The 23,907-nt window shown below is 36.7% G+C and overlaps 1 protein-coding gene and 1 long non-coding RNA gene across 8 annotated transcripts in view; one reads left to right on the top strand and one right to left on the bottom strand.

Moving 5' to 3' along the window:
• LOC134736517 (uncharacterized) overlaps nt 1-14,577 on the bottom strand; it is a 35,708-nt gene extending 21,131 nt beyond the window's left edge. For 4 of the 5 annotated variants that reach the window (XR_010120595.1, XR_010120596.1, XR_010120597.1 and 1 more), the window contains exon 1: nt 199-14,577. This is a non-coding gene — a long non-coding RNA (uncharacterized lncRNA). The remainder of the gene's footprint in view (nt 1-198) is intronic. The other variant, XR_010120598.1, reaches the window with a different exon arrangement.
• The window catches only part of MARCHF1 (membrane associated ring-CH-type finger 1), an 864,354-nt gene that overhangs the window by 814,101 nt on the left and 26,346 nt on the right, over nt 1-23,907 (top strand). The gene's annotated exons all lie outside the window — the stretch shown is intronic.

Raw genomic sequence — 23,907 nt, 5'->3', positions numbered from 1 at the left:
AATAATAATTGTTGGCTGGATAGATTAAACAGAACTTTTTTTTAGTACTTCCTTATTAGTGGATTGATACGCTACTTTAATTCTGTTAATTCTGTTTCTTTCTTTGAAAACTATTGCTGGGAAAACATAACCTCACTTGCTTAGTAAGAATGTCATCTTGTGTTACTATTACAGATAGATATAAAAGGAAATACTTACTTAACTGTAAAAGGATACAGATCCACTCCTGAGAAAATCCATTCTTTATGTTAACAAGAACTAAGAATACACAAGAACTAAGAATACACAAAATGGAGCTTCTTTTATTCTGGTTTTTGAAACATAAACTGTGTTTCAAATGATGGAGTCAATATTCCAATGATCTATATGGAAAGCATAAAAAACATCAAGTTAGAGTGTGCAGAAGTCAGAAGCATACACACACACACACACACACACACACACACTTACAACTAAAGATTTCCCCAAAGCATCATCTTATGATTTTTAAATTAATTTCATATTTAAATTTTTATTAAGTTAAATATATTTCTCTCTCAGCTGTGGGGATGTTTTTCTTAATTTAAAGAAGTTCAAAATGCAATTGAAAGCTATATTAATAACCAAGCAGAAGAAAGAATTTCAGAGCTTGAATACTGGTCTTTTGAACTCACCTAATTAGACAAAAATAAAGAAAAAAATGTGTAAAAATGAACGAAGTGTTCATGAAATATAAAATTATGTAAAGCAACCAAACCTACAAATTAGTGGCATTCCTGAGAGAGAAGGAGGGATGTAAACAACCTAGAAAACATAATTTAGGAAATAATTCAAGAAAATTCCCCTAATCTTGCTAGAGGGGTAGACATCCAGATACAAGAAATTCAGAGAACACCTGCATGATACTATACAAAATGAATATCACCAAGGGATGTAGTGACCAGACTGTCCAAAGTCAACACAAAATTAAAAATCTTAAAGGCAGCTAGAGAAAAAGGTCAGATTACACACAAAAGATAACTCCATTAGGCTAACAGTGGACTTCTCAGAAGGAATCCCCATGCCAGGGGATATCAGAGTCCCATTTTCAGCATTCTTAAAGAAAAGAAATTTCAGTCAAGAAGTTTATATCCCACCAAACTAAACTTCGCAAGCAAAGGACAAATAAAATATTTTCCAAACAAGCAAGCATTAAGGGAATTTGTTACCACTAGAGCAGTCTTTTTTTTTTTTTTTTTTTTTTTGAGACGAAGTCTTGCTCTATCGCCCAGGCTGGAGTGCAGTGGCGCGATCTCGGCTCACTGCAAGCTCCACCTTCCAGGTTCACGCCATTCTCCTGCCTCAGCCTCTCCGAGTAGCTGGGACTACAGGCGCCCGCCACCACGCCTGGCTAATTTTTTGTATTTTTAGTAGAGACGGGGTTTCACCGTGGTCTCGATCTCCTGACCTCATGATCCGCCCGCCTCGGGCTCCCAAAGTGCTGGGATTACAAGCATGAGCCACTGCACCTGGCCTAGAGCAGTCTTATAAGTGATCCTTAAGGGAGTTCTAAACATAGAAACAAAAGAACAATACCTGATACCACAAAGCCACACCTAAGTACATAGTCCTACAAAGCAGCCCTATAAAACAGACCCTATAAAGCAACCACACAATAGAAACTACAAAGCAACCAGCTAACCATCTCATGATAGGATCAAAACCTCACAAATCAACATTAACCTTGAATGTAAATGGCCTAAATGCCCCACTTAAAAGGCAAGTTGTATTTAAAAAAAAAGGAAAAAAGAAAACACACTCATTTGTCTGCTTTCTTCAAGGGACCCATCTCACATGTAACGACATACATAAGCTCAAAATAAATGGCTGTAAAATTATCTACCATGCAAATGGAAAACAGAAAAGATGATGGGTCACTATTTTTATATCAGATAAAACAGACTTTAAACCAATAGTTAAAAAAAAACAGTAAAAATGGACAAAGAAAGATATTACATAATAATAAAGAGTTCAATTCAACAACAAGATTTAACTATCCTAAATATATATGTTCCCAACATTGAAGCACCCAGATTCATAAAAAAAGTACTTGCAGATCTAAGAAAAGACTTAGCCACACAATAATAGTGTGTGGCTATGTCAGTGGGCAACACCCCACTGACAACATTAGACGGATAATTGAGGCAGAAAATTAACAAATTCTGGACTTACATTTGACACTTGACCAATTGGACCAAATAGACATCTACAGAGCACTCTATCCATCAACCACAGAATACACATTTCTTCTCATATGCACACAGAACATACTCTAACATCAACTACATGCTAAGCCATAAAGCAGAAGTCTCAATAAACTAAAAAAAAATCTAAATCATACGAACCGTACTCTTGAACCATGGTGAAATAAAAATAGAAATCTGTATCAAGAAGATTTCTCAAAACCAAACAATTACATGGAAATTAAACAACTTAATCCTAAATGACTTTTGAGTAAACAATTATATTAAGGCAGAAATCAAAAGTTCTTTGAAATAAATGAAAACAGAGACACAACATATCTTAATCTCTGGGATGCAGCAAAGGCAGTGATAAAAGGAAAGTTTATAGTGCTAAACACCTACATCAAAAAATTAGGAAGATCTCAAATTAACAATCTAACATCACACCTACAGAAACTAGAAAAACAAGAACAAACTAACCTTAAAGCTAGAAGAAGAAAAAAATAACTAAAATCAGAGCAGAACTAAATGAAATTAAGAACCAAAAAAAGCATACAAAAAATCAATGCAACCAAAAGTTTGTTCTTTGAAAAGATAAACAAGATCAATAGGCCACTAAGTAGATTAACAAGGGAAAAGGGAGATCCAAATAAGCACAATCAGAAACAACAAAGGTGACATTACAACCGATCTCCCAGAAATATAAAAGATGTCCAAAGACTATTATGAACACCTCTGTGCACACAAACTAGAAAATCTAGAGGTAAAAGATAAATTTCTGGAAACACGCAATCGCCAAAGATTGAATCAGAAAGAAATGGAAACCCTGAACAGATCAATATCAAGTTCTGAAATTGAATCAGTAATACAAAAATAAAAATAAATTTTAAAAGCCCCAAACCAGATGGATTTACAGCCAAATTATACCAGCTATACAAAGAAAAGCTGGTCCCAATTCTACTGAAAATATCCCCAAAAATCGAGGAGGGACTCCTCTCTAACTCATTCTATGAAGCCAGCATCACTCTGATAACAACCCTGGCCAAGACACAACAAAAGAGAAAACTACAGCCCAGCATCCCTGATGAACATAGATGCAAAAAATCCTCAAAAAAATTAGCAAACTAAATGCAACAGCATATCAAAAACCTAATTCACTATGATCAAGTAGACTTCATTCCTGGGATGCAAGGTTGGTTCAACATAACGCAAATCAGTAAATTTGATTCACCACATAGACAAAGTTAAAAACAAAAACCATATGATCATCTCAATAGATGCAGAAAAAGCTTTCAATGAAGTCCAGCATTCCTTCATGGTAAAAACCCTCAACAAACTAGTCTTAAAAAGGACATATCTCAAAATAATAAGAGCCATCTACATCTAAAGAGCCCTACAAACCCACAGTCAGCATCATACTTAATGGACAAAAGCTGGACGCAGTCTGTTTGAGAACTGGAGGAAGAAAAGGATGCTTACTCTCACCACTCCTATTCAACATAGTACTGGAAGTGCTAGCCACAGCAATCAGGCAAGATAAAGAAATATAAAGCATCCAAATAGGAAAGGAAGAAGTCAAACTATCTCTCTTTGCTGACAAAATAATTCTAGACCTAGAAAACTCTAATGACTCTCAAAAGGCCTCCTGAAACTGATAAACAACTTCAGTAAAGTGTCAGGATACAAAATCAGTGTAGCAAAATAAGTAACATTTCTAATTTCTCAAGTCTTAACATGAAATATAGGAAGAAATTTTCTCTAAATTCTTGGTGTAATTTTTTTGAAATGTAAGGTGGTGGAAATCAACATGGCTTTTTTGAAGATAATATTTTAGATTGAACCAAATTCCTATTGGATTGATAAGTATGTGAGAAATAAGAAATACTTTGATACAATCTGTCTGGACTGATGGTGCCTAGCTCCTTTGTACCTGCATCAGCATGCAAGTGTGAGATTATCAACATTAAAATAAGACAGATAGCTGAAAGATTTCATGCCAAAAGAGAATCTCTCCCAGGTCAGCATCCTTCTGACCTCCTATTTTTCTCTGAATGGCACCATCATGTGGCTTCTCTTCTGTTGTTTCTCACATGAACACACCACTCATAGCCTAATTATTCCAATGTTGTTATCTTTCATATGAGTATTTATTTCAAACTAGACAGCTGCAGATAGAGGAGAACTGTGAAATACATAGCATAAGAGATTATAAAATATGTGGGAAAAGTAGGGCAGGAGGTAGACAGATGCTGAGCAATGCATACCCAGTATTTTTTCCTCATTCTTCATGGTGAAGAAGTGAGTGATGGGCTAGCTTTGTTATTCTGACAGAGGTCCCTCCACATGGAAACATGAAACAAAGTAAAAACAGGTTTACCTAGAAAACAACATTGCTTCTACTATAAGGAATTCCCTCCCGAAGACTTTGTACTCCCTTCCCATGGCACAAAGAGCCCTACACTTAGGGAATGATAAGTATTTTTAAATCATCTTTTAACTAAAGTATAAGGAGCATAGCTTAATAAAAAAATAATAATTTCAACACTAAAGGAAAGAGTACTTCTGACTAGGAGTCCAGAAGGTTGGGTTTTAATTCTGGTTCTGTACTTAACCGCTTTGAGTCTTGTCTCAGTTTCTTCATCTGTAAAACAAGGAGACTGGTAGGATATCTTTAAAGTTTCTTCCAACTTAAAATCCTGTGATTTTGCATGGACACAGGAAAGGGAACGTCACACTCCAGGGACTGATGTGGGGTGGGGGGTGGGGGGAGGGACAGCATTAGGAGATATACCTAATGCTAAATGACGAGTTAATGGGTGCAGCACACCAACATGGCACATGTATACATATGTAACAAACCTGCACATTGTGCACATGTACCCTAAAACTTAAAGTATAATAATAATAAAATTTAAAAAAAATCCTGTGATTTTGTGAAAAGCAAGTGAAGAATCCATTTATTTTTTTAAAAATGGAAGAAAGAAAGAGACCTAACATTCAAATGCATTTTAAATGTTCAGAAGAATTTTTAAAAGAGATAAAGAAAATCCTTCATATCTGCAGTAGCTTAAGTGGTGCAGGATAGGATGCTGAATAAGAGGGGGAGTCCAAGACCTAAGTGATAAAGAAACAGCCTGCGTCTAAATCTTTCTCATTACCCTTCAAAGCAAACCGTGGTGAGAAAAGCAAGAAGGACTCTATATTTTTTAAATTTGAAAAGTAGGATTAAAATTGAAGAAAAGAGAAGAGAGAAAACGAAAATGTTTGAGGGCAGTTAGCATTTAGGAGGCATCCTGAAAAGTGACTGGAAGCCAGATGTAAGTACCTTCGCTACACTTTCTTTTTTCCTTATAAGCTGTTGGCAAGTGAGTGAAGGCTAAAATAAAGCAAAAGCAAGTGACAGCAAAGCTCTTCTGCAGCCCTGAGGCATACATGAAAGACTTTTGACCCTAAGAAAAGAGGCTGGATGGGCTGAAAGCCATTTTCCACTTCACACAGTAAAAAAACAAACAAACAAAAAACCCAGTGTAGGTTTAAAGTCTGAGCAAATCAGTTTAGTTAACCTAAGAAAGATAACTCTATTTTCTTAAAAGCTAGGTTTTCTGTAAATGTTAGTTCAATACAAAAACTGATATTTTGAAGGAGTATTTTTATCAATAAACAAAGTTAACAAATTTTGGAGCTAGATCCTTTTCTGCTTCTAGGAAATGAATTATTTCCTACAAGATTGCTGAGAAGAAAGGACTCTGTTCATATAGAAGACCACACAACAGGCAGCTAGGTCTGAAAGACCACACTGAGAGGGCTCCAGTGACATCCACTTAGGATTCATCATTTTTATCTTCATTCAGTAAACAAATATTTACTGAGCACCTGCCGTGTGGCCAGTCATTGTACCTGGCCTAAGATTTTAGTAGTGGACAAGACCAGAATCTTCTGACCTCAGAGAATTTACATTCTGGCAGGACAGAGATGGAGGGAGGGAGTTGGAAAATGAGTTAGTCAAAATAATTTGAAACAGACTTGAAAATGGTATGGGGAATAATTCTAGTAATTCCAGACAGGGCCAATTCCAACTATTAAAGTATGACTCAAGGGAAATTTGTGAGAATTTTTAGCTGAAGAAATCTTCAATTTCAAAGCTGCCTCTCTGTTCCATTAGGGGAACAATTTAATGAAGAAAATTAAGATAAAAAGTTGTTGACTGTAGGGAACCAGGGCTAGAAAGATGCATAAAGATTACCCTGTCCAAGTTGGATGAGGAAAATTACTAACAGTATCTGTAGAGATCTGCTTAGTCCACAGACAATTTACTTTATATCAGAAACCAGATAGGTAATAAAAATGAATGAAGAGATCTGGTTTTATGATGAAAAATAGCAGATAACGGTACTGAGGGATATGGTAAGGAGTGGTGAGGTCTGTGGCATTCTGAAATAGATGTGCCTACTCTCAAGGGGGATGTCCCTACTAAGTTCTAGTTGATTGTTGCCAAAACTATTTTGCAAATGAAGTGAAAATCCCAGATTTAATCTCTTACCATTTTTAAAATAATAGTAACCGATGCAAATTCAAAAACTCTTCAGGCAAAACAAAAGAGGTCTGAAGGCTAGATTCAGTCCCCAGGCCAAGAATGTACAATCTCTGTGAGGTAGAAATGTTCGTATAACTCTGCAAATATTTTCCTAATGGGATGCAGTAAAATACAGTGGAAAGAATCTAGATTTAGTGTGTGGAAGAACTGGATTCACCCTCCCCACCATGTAGTTGTTTGGTGGCTTTGGGTGCGTCCAGTGACCTAAGATAGTTTTATTTCAAGAAAGGGAAAGGAGGTAGAAGGTTGGCAATAATACCCAGTTTTTCAACTTTTGGGGGTTCTGTTGAATAAAATGATGTCAGTAAAAGTACTTTGTAGAGTCCTAGAAAATAATGATATTATTGTCTCTCCCATCCCTCCATCATCAACACTGTAGCAGATTCATTGTTTTGTTCTTACCAAATCAGTATTTAGCACTGAATCCACTTGAAGGCCAACAAGAGGGTAGCATGCACATTTTTAAAGAGCTGACTATTTCTCACTATTTCTCAGGCACTAGATGATTGTGGGGGTTCAATGCATTGATTAATTTGCATATCAGTCATTCAGAATGTATGGCCATCCAGATAAGGGTTATGCTGGCTTAAGTTTACAATCTAGATTATCTATAAAGAACTTGCTGAGCAAATTAATAAAGTAAGCACTATTAAGACAGAAAAACAGTTATACCAAAACCTCTTCAGGAGTTCATTTTAAAAAGTTAATAAAAACAAGTAGCCTTGTCTGACATATTTGAACAATATTTATCTTATGCTTACTTTCTAAAGAGTTGTACCAATTGTTCCAGGCATTCATTTGCATAAGAGTACCTGACAGAGTAATAAATCATTGTACAGATGCATTGAAATATTTACCTTAAAGACTTCTCTTACAAAGTAATCCAATAGCCTATAATTTTAATCTACTGCATTTGACCAGTGTAATGATTAAGATCTTGAGCTCTAGCTAGAGTCAGCGGCTAGGGTTTGGTTCTTAAAAGCAGTCACTGTAGCTTTATAACCTTGGATAAGCTATTTCATTTCTCCATGCCTCTATTTTCTCATGCATAAATGGGGATAATAAGAATATGTACCCCCTTAGATGGTTCATAGGACAGCTGAATAAGATAATGCATGTAAACAACTTAGCATCATATCTGGAATATGATGAGAATAAATATTAACTATTAGTATGTTTACACTGTAAGTTAATTTCAGCTTTTTAGCATTTTTATGGTTCTAGAATTTTTGTTCAAAGTGTCTTTGAGATTACAACTAGTTTTCAAAGCTGTTTAATCCCCCCTCCCACTTCAAAATATAACCTTATTTAGAATTCAAAAATATAAAAAACTAAAAGGACACAGAGTAGACAGAGACATTACAGTGTGGCTATCGTGACCCAGTTGATTGAACTATAGCATTCCCAAACAATCTCATGTCAGCAAAACCAAGCTGTGCACATTGAAGCCATCCAGTTTTTACCCTGGAACAGCTTAGAGTGTTGAAATTTGTGTTCCAAAAGACCGTGTACACAGATTGCTATGCAGCATCAACCCTCCACCTTGATGATCCAGTGATAACTATTTGGTTCAAGAACCGTGAAATGAAAGAAGCAGAAGTGAAAAACTCAGCAGTGGCTGACACCAGGAACACCAAAGCATACCATTTCAGTGAAGGAGGAGAAACCTACTTGGCCCCAACTGCTACAGACACTGTCTTTTGAGTCCTGGAATTTAGATGCCTGATGCACCTGATTCACCTTAGTTTTCTGGCACTGAGCAACCTTGAACAACTGCGGCTTCTGTTTGGAGTTCATTGTGTGATTCTTAGCCTCAGGCCCAACAGATATGTTTAGGAGCCTCTGGTCCTCCTTGGACCACTGCTCCCTGTGACAGCCACAGACCAATTTGTGCAACTGTATGCCTTAAATGTAGAAGATGATCCCAGCAGCCTAGATAAATATTCCTTTCCCAAGATACACTGGCCAAAAAGGGCTGGCTGGCACTGATCTTCAGTATGACTTCAGCCTCTCAGCTCCTGAAGAAGATGTGTGCTCCAAAGACTTATTGTCATAAAGATATTTCATTGTCATAAAGGTATTTCCAGACACCTTTAATAGGCTCGAGTCTTTTGAAAAAGACTAAGCTCAGGAATTTATTTCTGTAAGAAAAATAATCTCCTGGTTTCCACATAGCCTACATCTTCAGTCTTCCCTAGAGTGTCTCCTCATCCAAATTTCTGAATCAAAGGCACTTATCAAGTGACTTTGGAGAAATAGTAGAAACTAAGATCCCAGCTTAAGTTGATTTCAATGAAACACTCCAACCAAATTTAACCAAATTTGATTAAAATAAAAAACAAAGAATTATTATTAGTTTTGACTGCATGGATCCCTTGAAAGGGTCTCAGGGTCACCAGATGACACTTTCAAAAGCATTGCTCTACAGTAATAGTTAGTTTATTTAATGAATGCCATTTTATATAGTTATAATTTCTTATATTGACATATCCAATGTAGCCATACACTTATATTGGGACGTTATGGGAAATGCGAGTGAGAAATGGTATGGCTAAGCATTAAGTCTTCAACAATAATGAGATCAATAGATAAACTGTAATATTAATGAGCCGTCAATAGCAATAGAAGACCATTATATAAAGAGATGGAGGTAAATATCAGGAGCATTATTTAATGTATTTGAAAGTGATTATCTTGAGATAATAGGAACGAAGGGTGCAGAGGAATAGAGCAAGAGATTGTCATACAGTGAAATTCTATGTGGTTGTTAAAATGATACTTTTCCTCTAGGTACATGGCATACATCTCAAAAAATAAAAAAAAAGAATCAAGTCTTGTGTATTAGTCTGTTTACATGCTGCTGATAAAGACATACCTGAGACTGGGCAATTTACAAAAGAAAGAGGTTTAATGGACTCACAGTCCTACGTGACTGGGGAGGTCTCACAATCATTGTGTAAGGTCAAAGGCACATCTCACATGGCGGCAGACAAGAGAACTTGTGCAAGGAAACTCCCCTTTATAAAACCATTAGATCTCATGAGACTTACTATCATGAGAATAGCACAGGAAATACCCACCCCCATGATTCCATTAACTCCCAATGGGTCCCTCCCAAAACACGTGGGAATTATGGGACCTACAATTCAAGATGAGATTTGGGTGAGGACACAGGTAAACCATATCAACTTGGTTCAGTAGGCATAAGGTGGGGCACAAGATTCTGCATTTCTACCATGTTCCCAGTGATGCCAGTGCAGGACCGTGTTTTGTGTAGCATTGACTCAGGGAGAGAATGATTACTCACACATTTTTCAATCATTCTGAAAATATCAAAAAGAAAGCCTCAGGTGCTAGATGTCATTGGCATAAAGATGGGTTCTTTTCTTTATATAGAATTACTCTGCCACACTTCATTTCTTACTTCCCTATTATTTATTTGTGGAAGAGATTTTATTCTTCACTGAATATGCTGTAGCTAGAATTTTTTGTTATTATACTTTAAGTTCTGGGATACACGTGCAGAAAATACAGCTTTGTTACATGCGTATACATGTGCCATGGTGGTTTGCTGTACCCATCAAGATGGGTTCTGTTTTCTTAAATTCCTGGTTCATGTGGTCCCTAAGAGTGTTTGCATGCAAGGTATGTTGGTGAACCTATTAACTTATAAAGTAAAAGAATGTAGTAAAGCACAAATTATGGCTTTATACTTGTGTGGATTTTCTGCATTCTTATATTGATTTAATGAGAAATTCTAATACTTAGGACTGAATCAGAAGCTGTCCATGATTATTTCTTTGGCAAATTTCCAAAATAAGCATATTTTTCTGCCTAGTATATAGTCAGTGAACCATTGTTGATGCTATGTGTGTTCACTTGTCACTTCTAAAGATACTTCTAGCAAACAAGGCTTTCATTCATCCACTGGTACCCTTTAAACTATTCATAGGCTTAGAGTGATGGTTTGTGCTTCCCCCAGACATAAAACCTGATGAGTAACACTGGCCTTTATTGTAGATGGTGGGTCCATCTATTAGGCATTCTGTCACCCAGGAGAAAGAAAATAAATGCCAGTTGGAACAAACTCTCTTCGTTCTTAGCTTTCATAGTCAACACCACAGTCTGTTAGGTTACCTTGGCCCTGCACAGGTTGGAGCCATCATCGTGTGCAGATTCATACTGTCTGAACTCATGGGACTTTGCCCTAGTGCTTCTCAACTTTGTTGTTACAGAGGCAGTTCCTTTGCTCCTAATAGGTGTCCCTCCAGTCCCAATTCACTTCCACAATCTTCAAGCCAGGAAAGACAAAACCAAAGGGCAGCCCGGACACACAGTATGTCTCCTGCACTGGGGACCACCTCTGATAATATCCGATGGGTAGCAGCATGCGACAGTGTTGAAAATGAAACTGATACTGCAGTTTAAGCCAAAGAAAAGCATTGCTCTGATTACCTTAAAAGAATCCTCTATAAAAGAAAAATCTAAGCTCTCATTCAAAATTGCTTTATGGTGATTTTTAGAAGCAGAGTATCAAAATTGTGAACTTTGAACAGTGCCACAAAGGGGTGCTTGCTGGGGGAAGGAAACAAGCATGTTCAATAATGTAGGTTTTCAATAACAGGCTTTGTCTTTGAGGCTTAATACTTTATAGATAAATCTTTCCTCAGCCCCGCCGGGATAATTGGACTACAGGGCACATATGTTAACAGGTTTTGTTTTCTATTTAACTAATAACTAGCTTTGTTGTGGTAATCCTTATTTATGCTCATTATTTAAGAATATGCAATAGGAGCAAGTGATAATCCCCAGAGAGAAGCTTTGTGGAGACTGCTGGGGAAATCAACAGAATCAAGGTAAGATTTTTCTTAGCAGGATCGACTTTCGGAGAATATGCCAGAACTCCTGGAATCCTTCTGGGGATGAAGCGCTTTAGAGGAGAGGACAGCAGAATTTTGAGTGAAACCCACTTTACTCCTGCTTTCCTGACTGTCTTGCCCACCTAGATTTTTTCATCTTTTCTAACAAGGTTCATGATAAAAAGTAAGAACTAATATTTCATAGGTCAGATAACACTGCCTTGTTGTGGGATTCGTTTTCTTTTAACCTAATTTGGTAGATTGTTTGCAATCTTGACATAACAGAAGATTAGGTCCTGTATTGCCATGGATTTCTTGATGCAACTAACCCATGTTGTCAAGGCAACCCACCTCACTGATTTCTCCTGTCTAGAAAACCATTTCCACTGTTGCAAACCTTAAGTCACAATCATCTTTTAAAACACACAGGGTCAAATATGTCTCCTGTATGCACAAACCTGTTACTTTTTTATAAGATATCATGTTATTACAGTGAAAGAATTTTGCATGAGGGATGTGTATATTAAAGCATTAAAGTTAAAAGAACCCCATAGCATTTATGGACTGCCTCTGCATTCACAGGAGATTCAGGGCTGTTTACTACAGGCAGTTACATTTTTTGAAGCGGCAGTCACAATGTTGGCATAGTCTGACAAATTTCTATGTAAATTGATTGCAATCAACAGCTTTCTCATGGTTTGAGGAATTAAATCACTGAAAAGACAAAGTATTTTCTGAGATTAATATCACCCACTTGTATATTTTTCTTCTTTTTAAGAGTCAAGGCCCAGTTTTGGGAGTTCTTTCCATGGAATTAGGGTCACTTCAAAATTGTGTGAGACTCTATGACAGTATCACACTTGAATTCAGAAACTGACATCATAAAAAAAAAAAAAAGTGTTTCCCCAGAGATCTGCACTGCCGAGTGGTTGATTTAAAGGAAAATCCCAATGACAGGATAGTAACAAACATCTGACTCTTTTTTGCTGGCTCACTATTAGCAAGAAAACTGGGCTTCCTTAAGATCCTTATTGAAGTTTGAAGATTGAAAGAGCTTTTTAAAACCTAATCCTGGCAATGCACCTCGCAGGCTACATTTAACTTACATGGTAATTTGAAGTAGTTCTTAGTCACTCACTCATTGGTCTAGGTTTTCAGATAGTTTTTAAAATATTTACAAGACTCTTTTTTCTCTTAAGTTTTCGTTCAGAAACTGATTACATAAAAGGTAGCCACATTTCATTTCATGATTCCTAAAGATTTGAGAACACAAGTATGTGGCCTTAAATAAAGTTTCTACATGGGTCTTAATGGTTCAGAGCATTTTCATGCTGCATATTTATTAGATAAAACATACCTCAGCTCCTTTCAGCTGCTATTCTTATTTCAATAAATCAAAGAATTTTATCCATATAAAATAGTACAAATTATCATATCCATTATTAAGGAATTGGCGTTATTTTCTTTCCATTATTGTGATTTGACAGATCAGGCATTCAAACATCAGTCAGTCAACAAAGGCTTTTAGGTTGCCGAGCTCAGCCGTCTCTTGTTATACCCTCCAAAAATTACTAGCACTCCATCACAACGCACAAAAGATTTGAGCCTGTTTATAGAAATACATACCAAACAGTAAGGCGAACGGTTAAGGAGGTTGTGGTAAAAGAGAGTGAAGTGAACTCATAAGATAAACATAAGGACAATGTGTACTCCAGGTCCCGTATGTAGTTAGGTGGGAAGATCATTTGCTTCTAAAACCTTTCACAGCCAAAGCAAAAACAGAAGCTTGGTCAATTAAATGATTTATAGTATATCCATAGAAGTGTTCTGGCAAATACAGAGGATATCAGGTCACTTAGAGCCTAGGGAAATTTGCTTTCTGGGTTATGATTAAGTAAATTCGATAAAGGCACAGATTTACCGTGACAACTGTATTCTAAGATCCACTATGTTAATGACTACAATATTCGGCCAGAATTCACACATTGCTTACTAGTGCCAAGCATTGTGGTATGTGCATTGTTACATACGTAGCCCCATTTAATCCTGCCGAGAAACATGAAATCGGTATTCTTATCATAGTGTCACAAATGAGAAAACTGAGGCTTAGACAGACTAAATAAATCTTCTGAGGTCTCAGTTTTCACCTGGTAGAGCTGAATTAGTTTCAAATCAATGTGATGTCCAAGTCTATGGTTGTAAGCACGATCCTATGCTGCCACTGTGGTTCAGGGTAGGGAGGGATCATTTCTGCCTGGGTGTATTGGAAAATGCTTCCCAGGGGAGGAGGTAGTTGAAACTAGTTTTGAATGGTGACTAGATGTTTCCCAGTGAGATATAGAGAGTTGAAGCAGTCCTAGGAAAGAAAATCGTACATTTAAACACACAGAGGATAAACCATTCACAAATTCAAAATAGCTGGCTTTGCCAGAGAAAAGGATGACCATAGGCAAGTTTCTTAGCCACCCCTTTCTTATCTAAATAGAGATAATAATAGGATGTCCACCACAGAAAGGTGGTGAGAATTAAGTTAATAATATAAGACCATTAATATTAATATTAAGGCAGATAATATTCAAGGTTAAATAGAAAGCAAGTATCAGATTATATAGGATGCTTTGCTAAAGAATTTCAACCTTATCCAGAAGGAAATCGAAAGACAGTTACAGGTATTAGATAAGGAATCAATATATTTGTAGTTTTCAAACATCACTCCACAGCCATGTGTGGAGAACAAAGTGTCCAGGTGAGTGAGCCAGGCACAACATTCAAGCTAGAAAAGGAGATGGACTCAATTAAGTAGCAGCTGAGAAGACAGAGTAAAAGCACTTGGCAGGGTTTAGTTCCTGAGCGAACTAAACTGCCAGGGCTGAAGATGAAGGATGCGCTGGAGGAAGTGGTTCATGATACTCAGCTTTCTGACCTGAGTGATGGGGTGAAGAGTTTAATTATTAACTGGGGAAGAGCATAGAAATGTGCAAATCTGGAGAAATAACATAAAAAGTCCCATCAGGACACATGGGTTTGGGATGACTGTGAGCCAACCAGATGCGTGGTAAATCTGAGAAAGATTGAGTCTGGACTGACAGAAGTGTGAGAAAAGAAGTCATCAGAATGTCTCTGGAAGCCTCAGGCTCAGAGGAGTCAGCAAGAGAGCGATGAGAAAGAGTGGGAGAGTGTGATGAGACTGGGGATGAAGGTGAAGGCCTGGGAACTGAGGGGCAAGGGCAAGTAGAGAAGAGGAGCAAAAGAGAATGAGAAGCAGCAGCCATCAGAGAAGTGCAAAGGACCAATAGAGACTAACACTCTTGAATCAAAATCTAAAAAACACGGGAATAGTCTAAATAGTGTCAGGTGCTGCAGACAGGACTGAGAGTAAATATACATTTAGGATGTCATTGGTAATTTTGGCAAGAGCAGTTACAGTGGAGTGTTGGGTTTTGTTCTGTTTTGTTTTATTTTTGAGACAGAGTCTGGCTCTGATGCCAGGCTGGAGTGCAGTGGCGCGATCTCTACTCACTGCAACCTCCACCTCCTGGGTTCCAGTGATTCTCCTGCCCCAGTCTCTGAAGTAGCTGGGATTACAAGCATGCGCCACCACGCCTGGCTAATTTTTGTATTTTTAGTAGAGACGGGGTTTCACCATGTTGGCCAGGCTAGTCTCAAACTCCTGACCTCAGGTGATCCGCCCACCTCGGCCTCCCAAAGTGCTGGGATTACAGGCATGAGCCACCACTTCTGGCCTGGAGTGTTGTTTTTGATAGCTACACTTCAGAGGGTTGAAGAGTCAAGAGAAGATGAGAAAGGGTTGACATTTGGAGAAAGGTACAATATTCTTTCCAAAATGTTGCCTGTGAAGAAGTAAGCAAGTCAGTAGCTATAGGTGGAGCACAGGACCAAAGGATAGATGTTTTTACTGGAAGGTAAACATAAAAGAGTTCTGAAACATCAGTACGATGAGCAAACAATGGAAAACATATAATAGGAAACAGAAAAAAAATTCACAAAATAATACAAATAGTGACCACACAAGCAATTATATCCATCCAGGTTCCCAGCATGGATGTGGTTTTTTCTTCTTCCTCCATCCTTTTTCACATTTCTTATAAATGTGAAAAAATGAAAATTTAAACAATAGCTGATACCAATTTTATCCTCTTAAACTGGCATTTAAAACATGCTAATAGTGAAATAATTTGGTATAATTTTCCTGGAGGGCAATTTGGCTATATATTTGTGTGATAGATGTATATCAGAAATCTTGACTATGTATCCATCTTCTCCCTTAAATTTAATTTCTAAGAATTTATCTTAATGAAATAATCACAGATGTGCACCATATTTTGCTACTAAAATTTTGGGCACAGAATTAGCTATAAGAGAGAATACAAAATGTAAAACCGAAAACAATTATACTTTTAGAAGAAGGAATAGGAAAAAATTTGTATGACTTTGAGATGGGCAAAAATATCTAGATATGACATCCAAGCAAACAAAAGTTTCTAATTGTGATATAGATAATATAGATTTTAGTTGACCTACATGATATCATGTAGCCATCAAAAATTAAATACATATACATGATATATTGTTACATTTTAAAGCAGTTATCATTGAAGCATGTTAGTATGATTTTGTTTCTTTATTTAGAAAGAAAACTGTTATTTGACATTTCATGGAAGGTTCTAGCCAGTGCAATAAAGCAAGAAAAACAAAAACTTCTCGATTGGAAAAGATTTAAAAAAGTGGTTTTTATGCACAAATGACATGATTATTTATGTAGAAAATATGATGGAATCTACCAAAAAGCTACTAAGACTAATAAGTGAATTTAGCAAGATTGCAGGATGTAAGCTCAATATATAAAAATCAAATGTATTTCTGTACACTAAAAGCAAACTATTGTAAATTGAAATCTTTAAAAATATTATTTAGAATAGCATTTAAATTATTAGATACTTAGGGATAAATATGACAAAAAATACACAAGACCTGTACCTTGAAATCTACAAAACATTGTTAAGAGAAATTAAAGACCTAAACGAATGGAGATGTCTATTATAGTCATGGGTTGGAAGACTCAATATTGTGAAGAGGTCAAATTCTTCCCCAAAACTAACCTACAGATTCACTACCATACCAATAAAATTCACAGCATGAATTTTTAAAATAAATTGCCAAGCTAATTATAAAATTCAAGTGGAATGCAAAAGAACTAGAAGAGCCAAGTCAACTTTGAAAAAGGACAAAATTGAAGGAATAATACCTGATTTAAACACATATTATACAGCTACCAAAGTCAAGGCAGGGTAGTATAGTTGTTAAGACTGACAAGTAAATTGATGGGCCATAATAGACAATCCAGCAATAGAGCCACACATATACAGTCAACTGATTTTTGATAAAGCAATTCAGTAGGGAAAGGAAGATCCTTTTAATAAATGTAAAAAAATTATCTATATCTCACACCATATACAAAAATTAACTCAAAATGTATCCTATAAATATAAAACCTAGAACAGAAACACTTCTACAAGCAAACGAAGGAGAAAACCTTTGTGACTTTGGGTGAGGTAAAGATATTTGGATATAACACCAAAAGCAAGAAACATAAGAGAACAAATTGATGTATTAAATTATGTCAAAATTAAAAACATCTGCTTTTCAAAAGTTACTTTTAAGATAATAGACAACCCATATATTGGAAAATAATAGTTTCATATCATATGTCTGATAAAGAACTTATATTCCACATAAATAAATCTGAGAACTCAACAATAAGAGAACACCGTATAACAAAGAAAAGTGGGCAAGAAATTTTAACAGAGATGCCACTAGATTTCCAAGGTTGACACTCTTCCTATATGTACAAATGTCCTGAGGCATTGTAGAAGGCATTGTCCACACTGGTTATTCAGATAAACACTGAGAGAGAAACTGTGGCAAGGAAGGGGACACTCCTCTGCTTGGCAGCCAAAGACTGAAGTGACAGATGGAGATAAATTCAAGTCCTCTTGGGCCCCACTGATGTGAGGAATAATAGACATAGGACACAAGTGCAGATAATCAGAGGTTCTGAAATAACGGACCATCTTTGAGAGGTGACTCAAATCCAGTGGTGGCTCCTGTCATTTAAACTATGTTTCTCAAAGTGGTTGTTAGATCTCTTCTCCAAGTTCTTCCTGGGCAACGGGACCACAGTCTGCAGCTTCTCATTGTCATCATCCAGGTTCCCAACATGGATGTGGTTTTTTCTTCTTCCTCCATCCTTTGACTTCTTCTTAGTTCAAAAGGAACGTTCCTTTCTACTTTCCGAATCGCCAACCACTCCCTATATTTCTGCATTGCATTCTGCTAGTGCCCCAAAGAAATGAAAATATACAAAAACTAAAGTTTCATTTTAAAATGGTTTGAATATTTACATTCCAATACATTTGTGTGTATACTTGAAGACTAAAAGATTGAGGACATACATTGCAAATGAGATTATGAATAATTTTATTTCTGTTTTAGTTTTCTATGTTTTATAAATTTTCTATAATGAACATGCAATTAATAAAAAATAAGCTATTGTAAAAGTTGAAAGAGACATAGAAATAGGTTTTAATGCTGAAGGGAAGGGGACTATAGGGCTAGAAAGAAATTAAATATAAATGAAAAAATATAATCAAAGGATCAAGGGTCATAGAGAATGATGAATTTGGACTGTACGGGAACATTTTGTCCTCATAAATAAGAGGAGAGGAAGTGAAAAGGGTGTGATGCAGTTATAAATGTATCTATTCTGAGGACAGGAAGTTAAGGGAGTTTATCTGTGAGAGGATCAATGTTCTCTGAAGTAGAAGTCATATTTAATAAGACCCACTGTCAAGACAGCAGTTCTTTTTATTCTCTGGACTGTAGGGGCCACAAGCTGCTCACCTTCTCTCTAGTGCACTCTCCACGCAGCTGCAAGAACAGCCTTTCTGAAACCCTGGCAACTCAAAAGCCTGTTTACCTTATTCCTTAGAGATCTGCTTAAACATAGCCCACATTTCAAAACCATGCATGGCCTGAGCCAATCCACACCCCTCATGTGCTCTCTGCAAGTGCCTGCAGCTCATCATCCTGTTTCTGCAGACTCTCTCTATACAGGCTGTCCCTCAGCTGTTCACGTAAACCTGAGTTCAAAGATCAGTTACTTCATAGATTTTTGTCCCTAAATCCACTCACTTCAGCACTGACCAAGTTGAGTAGCAGAAGACCCATCCTGAAGCCAGAGAACCTTCTATCTTCTCCGAAGCATCTCCTCCACTTGCTCAAGCATCTCCTTAGAACAACAGAAAAACTCTTCCTACTGCCTCACTCAAAAGAGGTCAGCTTACATTTGTGTACCTTGTAATCATGCTTTCTACCCCAAATAGTCATAAAGAAATTCCTTTTGAACGAATTTCATGAAGGAAATCTGGGAAGAACACTTTCTCCTTCTCCCTGCACATTGAACCGTTCATGCCTGCTCCACACCCCATGTTTCCCCACTCTGGATGATAATCGAGGGTCCTCATCATCTGGTCCTGCCCACTCTTGCCCCCTCACCTGTGCCCTTCTACCTCATGCTCACTCAGTCATCTCAGTTTCCTCAGACAAATCTCTATTCCATGCAACTCCATGTATTTTCACAGAACCCCAATTTTTCTTTTTTTCCCCCTCTTTGTCATGGTCAGCTCAAGTATCAGAAGACTTTTATGTTCTTCATTAGAAAGGAGATGTTTAAATGTGAATATTAAACCTCCCTGCTGCATTTTCAGTGTGGATGCTGAACCTTACCTCCTTGCTTTTTGTACTAACAAATTACTAGAATAATATTAGATTGGTTTAACATTTAATTTCTATCCCCTTGCTGTGATCCAATAATACTAGAGAAATGGACAACTAAATCTGCAGTGAAAAAGTATTCAACATGAAGATTTATAAATAATAATCATAACGGTAAATAAGTGGGAATGAAGGATGTAGGCAAAAAAAAAAAAAAAAAAAAAAAAAAGCAAGGCTAACCCATTTTTGTTAGGTTTCCAAAGAGAGAGGAAAGAAAAACGACAGGCTATTAAAGAAGAACTTTTAAATGAGTTCCTTTCATGTTCAGTTCTCACTCTTAAGCTTTAGGAAGAAAAATGGGAACTGTTCTAGAATGTGAAAAATTATCACCTATGTCTCAAGAAATTTCACATAGAGAGCATAAAGGCCTCAGGAATCATTACAAAAAACAGACCCCCTTGGCATGGGCTCCCAAAGACCCAGACAAATTATTCTGGTATCCTTGGAACTGAATGAGATTCTTAGTTCCCATGAAGCTTTCTTTGGTTCAAACCAACTGCTCTCTAATTAGAGGAAAACAGTATTTGGAGATGATAGAATAGGACAGCTTATACAGCAAAATAATGAAACAAAGTTGAATATTGCCATGTAAACACAAATGAGCATTTTACACTTTCTCCCATCACCCAGTAGGATGAGAATCAACATTTGGGATTTCATCCTAAATGCTGTAAATGAGGAAATTTGGCCAGTTATAGTTGCAAAGTCATTTTTTGGTTTCCAAACATACCAAGTCCCTGAACCACAAGTTTCATTTCCCGCCTGTGGAGATTATGTATACCTCCAGCCCTTCCCTGCTATCGCTATTAAACCAATTCAAGGGAGAGCAGTTTAAAGCAAGGACTTTAACTTGGAAAATGTCTCCAATTTATTTGAGAATCCATTGAAAATCATGGGCCTTTCCCCACACACACAAAAAAATGCACACAATATTTTGTATACAATTTATTTCTATACCCCAAAAGAATCTTCTCTTTAAAAAAAAAAAAACTTCAGGTTTAGGACAAAATTCTTAGCAAACGCTGAGTCAGTATGATGCCAAAAACAAATTCAAATGTAATATATTGAGCCAATTAATCATGCTTGATATCAAAATACTGATAAAATGGATTTTTAGATATGGTAACTAAAACACTATTTTTTAAAGTATTATATACAAAACTGGAACCAATACTTAAAGTTTCACTGGCTCTCATTTAAACTGGAGTAGAATATATGTACAAATATATACTCTATGTTTTATTTATATATAAATCATATATATATGATTTATTTCAAGTGTATATGTGGCTAAGAGACTCTTGAGAGTTAAAAAAAAAAATCAACCCAATTACATTAAATACAATGTTCAGATGTGACACTGCTGTTAAAGAGTGGAAATAGGATGTAAGAATTTTTTGACCCATAAGAATAAGCATCGACAATGGATTGTCAGTAGATGAGCTTACTGTGGGTAGACACAAATAGACAGTTCCAGAAAGAATCTTTTTTTATTTGCTGCCACCCAAAGGAATATTCTAGAAAGACATTTCTAAACATACACAACAGAGAATTGAGAAAGGGATAGAAGCACTTATGAAATCAAAACCTATTATCTCTTATTGATGGAAAATTACACAGTTCTCTATTTTAACAACTACACAAAATTCCACAATTGAGACCCTAATATAAGCTTCATCAAAGCAGAACTCTTGGCTGTCTTCTTCCCCAGCGTCCTACAACAATGTCCGATATATTGTGATGCTTTAATAATTAGCTCCTGAATGAAAAAAAATCTAATAATTTCATGTATCTCACTGGGTAAGTCAACTCAGTGCTCTGGCCCTCAGTTTCTTCAACTAGAAAACGATGGGATAAAATTGGGTCTTTTAAAAAGTTTTTCTCTTTTAATCTTCCCAGTGTCTGTGCTTCTGCTTAGTACATGAGCACTGTCTCCTAAACGGCAAGGCTATGATCACTTAGGCACAGAGAGTGACCACAGACCTGTGCAGATTCCACATGGGCGATAGCTGTTCACTGAAGAGGTAAGAGGCAAAGAGCCCACAACAGAAATGGGCTTCCAGGGAGAACATCATCAATGGCAGTGTCATCCAAGAGTCCGCTCGCCAAGGGTTTCAATCTCTGGGGAAGAGAGACTATGCCACTATGAAATGTAACCAATTATTCCTTTTGTTTTCTTTATGAAGCCACAATCCATAATTAAGTATCCTCATGGACACAGCTCAGTAGATTTTCTGCTGGTTCAACATGCCTAAAGCAGTAATATACTGACTTCTCTTTCAGAGTGTGTGATAAAATATCTTACATCATAACCTCCAAGAGAAAACAGACAACCAAGTATTGATTCAATATTTTTAAAGGAACTTTGTTTAAATGCATCTATTAATTAAACTTTCAAGTAATTTGTGTTCTTACATGGCGATATTAATCAACTCAGATTTAGGTGAGTTTTGGGGGAGGACATGCAGGGAGGTGAAACTATATTCACTCTGAAAAACCGTCAGATATTACAATGCCACTATAAAATATGTCCCTGAACTTTTCCTTCCTTAGGGAAGTAATTGTCAAACTTCGGCATACATAAAAATCTCTCGGAGTGCCTGCCAGGAATGCAGATTCCTAGGCCACACCCCCAGATATAAATCTGGAATGAAGCTTAGGAATTCGCAATTTTAACTTTTATCCCAACAGTTCCACTGCAAATGTGCCTAAATCCCACATATTATATCTACCCTCAGGACAGATACATAAACATTTTTCCATTTCTTTTTTCCATTCGCATCATCATTATGTGTGATATCATTACTCCCTCTAGTGGATGACTTTACTCAGCACCTTTTTTACAAATATCTTGCTTAGAACTTTTAGGAAATCACATCTGTCACGAAAATCTTGAAAGAAACCAATGAGAGATCAAGACAATGTTTATAAGAAAAATTATTTTGGTAATCTAACATCAGGCTCATATATATTTACATATGCATGTAATATGTAATATACATATATTTTGTAGAGAAATTCTTAATCATCATTTAGTTGACTGAACATAAAATGGCTTATCTGTTTTATAAAAATAATTTGGTAGCTTTGAATTTACTGGCCACACTATTTTTAGAATATTTATGCCTGGTTTAGTTGCCTGCTTATTATGTGCTAACTAGATTATCTCATATAATTCCAGCAAACTCTATACAAGAGACAATATTGTCATCCTGATTTTACCAATGAGAAAACCGAGGCATTAGGAGGTTAGGTTACTTGACCCAAGTCAGACAGGGGTCTCTGACCCAAGTCTCCCTAACCCAGGAGTCTGAGTTCTTAGTCGCTTGGCTCCAGTGCCTCTCTGACCATGCAACTTCTAGCCCGTTCAACCTAAATGCCACATTGCACTCCTCTCCCTCCCCAGCACCCCAGGCTTCCTGCTCCTACCCCAGCTCTCTCTGCTCTCCATTGCTCTTTCCAACATCTTCTCTGTTCCCTTGGCCTCTGACTCTAATACCTTTGCATTTGGACAATTTCTCATCTGGCAGTTGTTAACACCTCTCTCATGCATCCAGCAGCACCAAGTCACAATTCTTAGTAGCGTATTCCTCACATTGTAAACTAACGTGACAAGCATATCAGTGCAATATATATCTCTTACTTTAAGTAAATGCACCTTTTTCTAAAGCCTTAAAAATGATATTTCAACAATGCTTGGATTTATAAGTTGCATTTTCCCTACTATCACACCTCTATTTTTTACTCAACTGGCGTGTCTCAAGAACTAGTGTAAATACTGCAAAGCAATGTGAGCCCTTCTTGGTAAAATACTATATCAGCTAACCCCAAAAATGTTTTTGAAAAGCAAAAGAGTCTTCATGTGTAGAAATCCAAGTGAATTAGCTTTTGAGGAAAAGAGCCATTTTTTTCATGTATCCATTCTTGGGTAGCTTCTTGGATTTGCAGTCACTAAGGTTGTCAGAATAGCATCCCTGGGGCAGAGACAGCGGGACCTTTCTCATGTCCTGCGATACCCACGGAAGACATAATTCTAAGCCACACACCCACGTTCATGCTTTCAGTTTATTTGGAATGTTTGAGTTCCTTTAACCTTTTGTGAAATCTGTCACCCAGAGCAGTATGTCTTTGGGAAACATGAAACCTTAAGATATCATTTTGAATTTGACAAGAATGAGAAGTTACTGGGGCATATATTAAAACCTATAATGATATTTGCTCCACTTCTTACAGAAATGAAGCCATCATTGTGCCATCTTTTAGCTGTTTCTACCTAGTATATGCAAAGTAACTTTTGTAATAACCCTTCTTATCTTTGTTCACATAGTTAATAAAAACAGATTGTATTTTCCTGATATGAGACTCAGTATTCCGAAAAATATATTTGTACTTAGAAAAT

Source organism: Symphalangus syndactylus, chromosome 4, assembly GCF_028878055.3.
Source record: "Symphalangus syndactylus isolate Jambi chromosome 4, NHGRI_mSymSyn1-v2.1_pri, whole genome shotgun sequence".
NCBI lineage: Eukaryota > Metazoa > Chordata > Mammalia > Primates > Hylobatidae > Symphalangus > Symphalangus syndactylus.
Note: the sequence above shows the minus strand (reverse complement) of the source record. Positions and strands in the feature narration are given on the sequence as shown.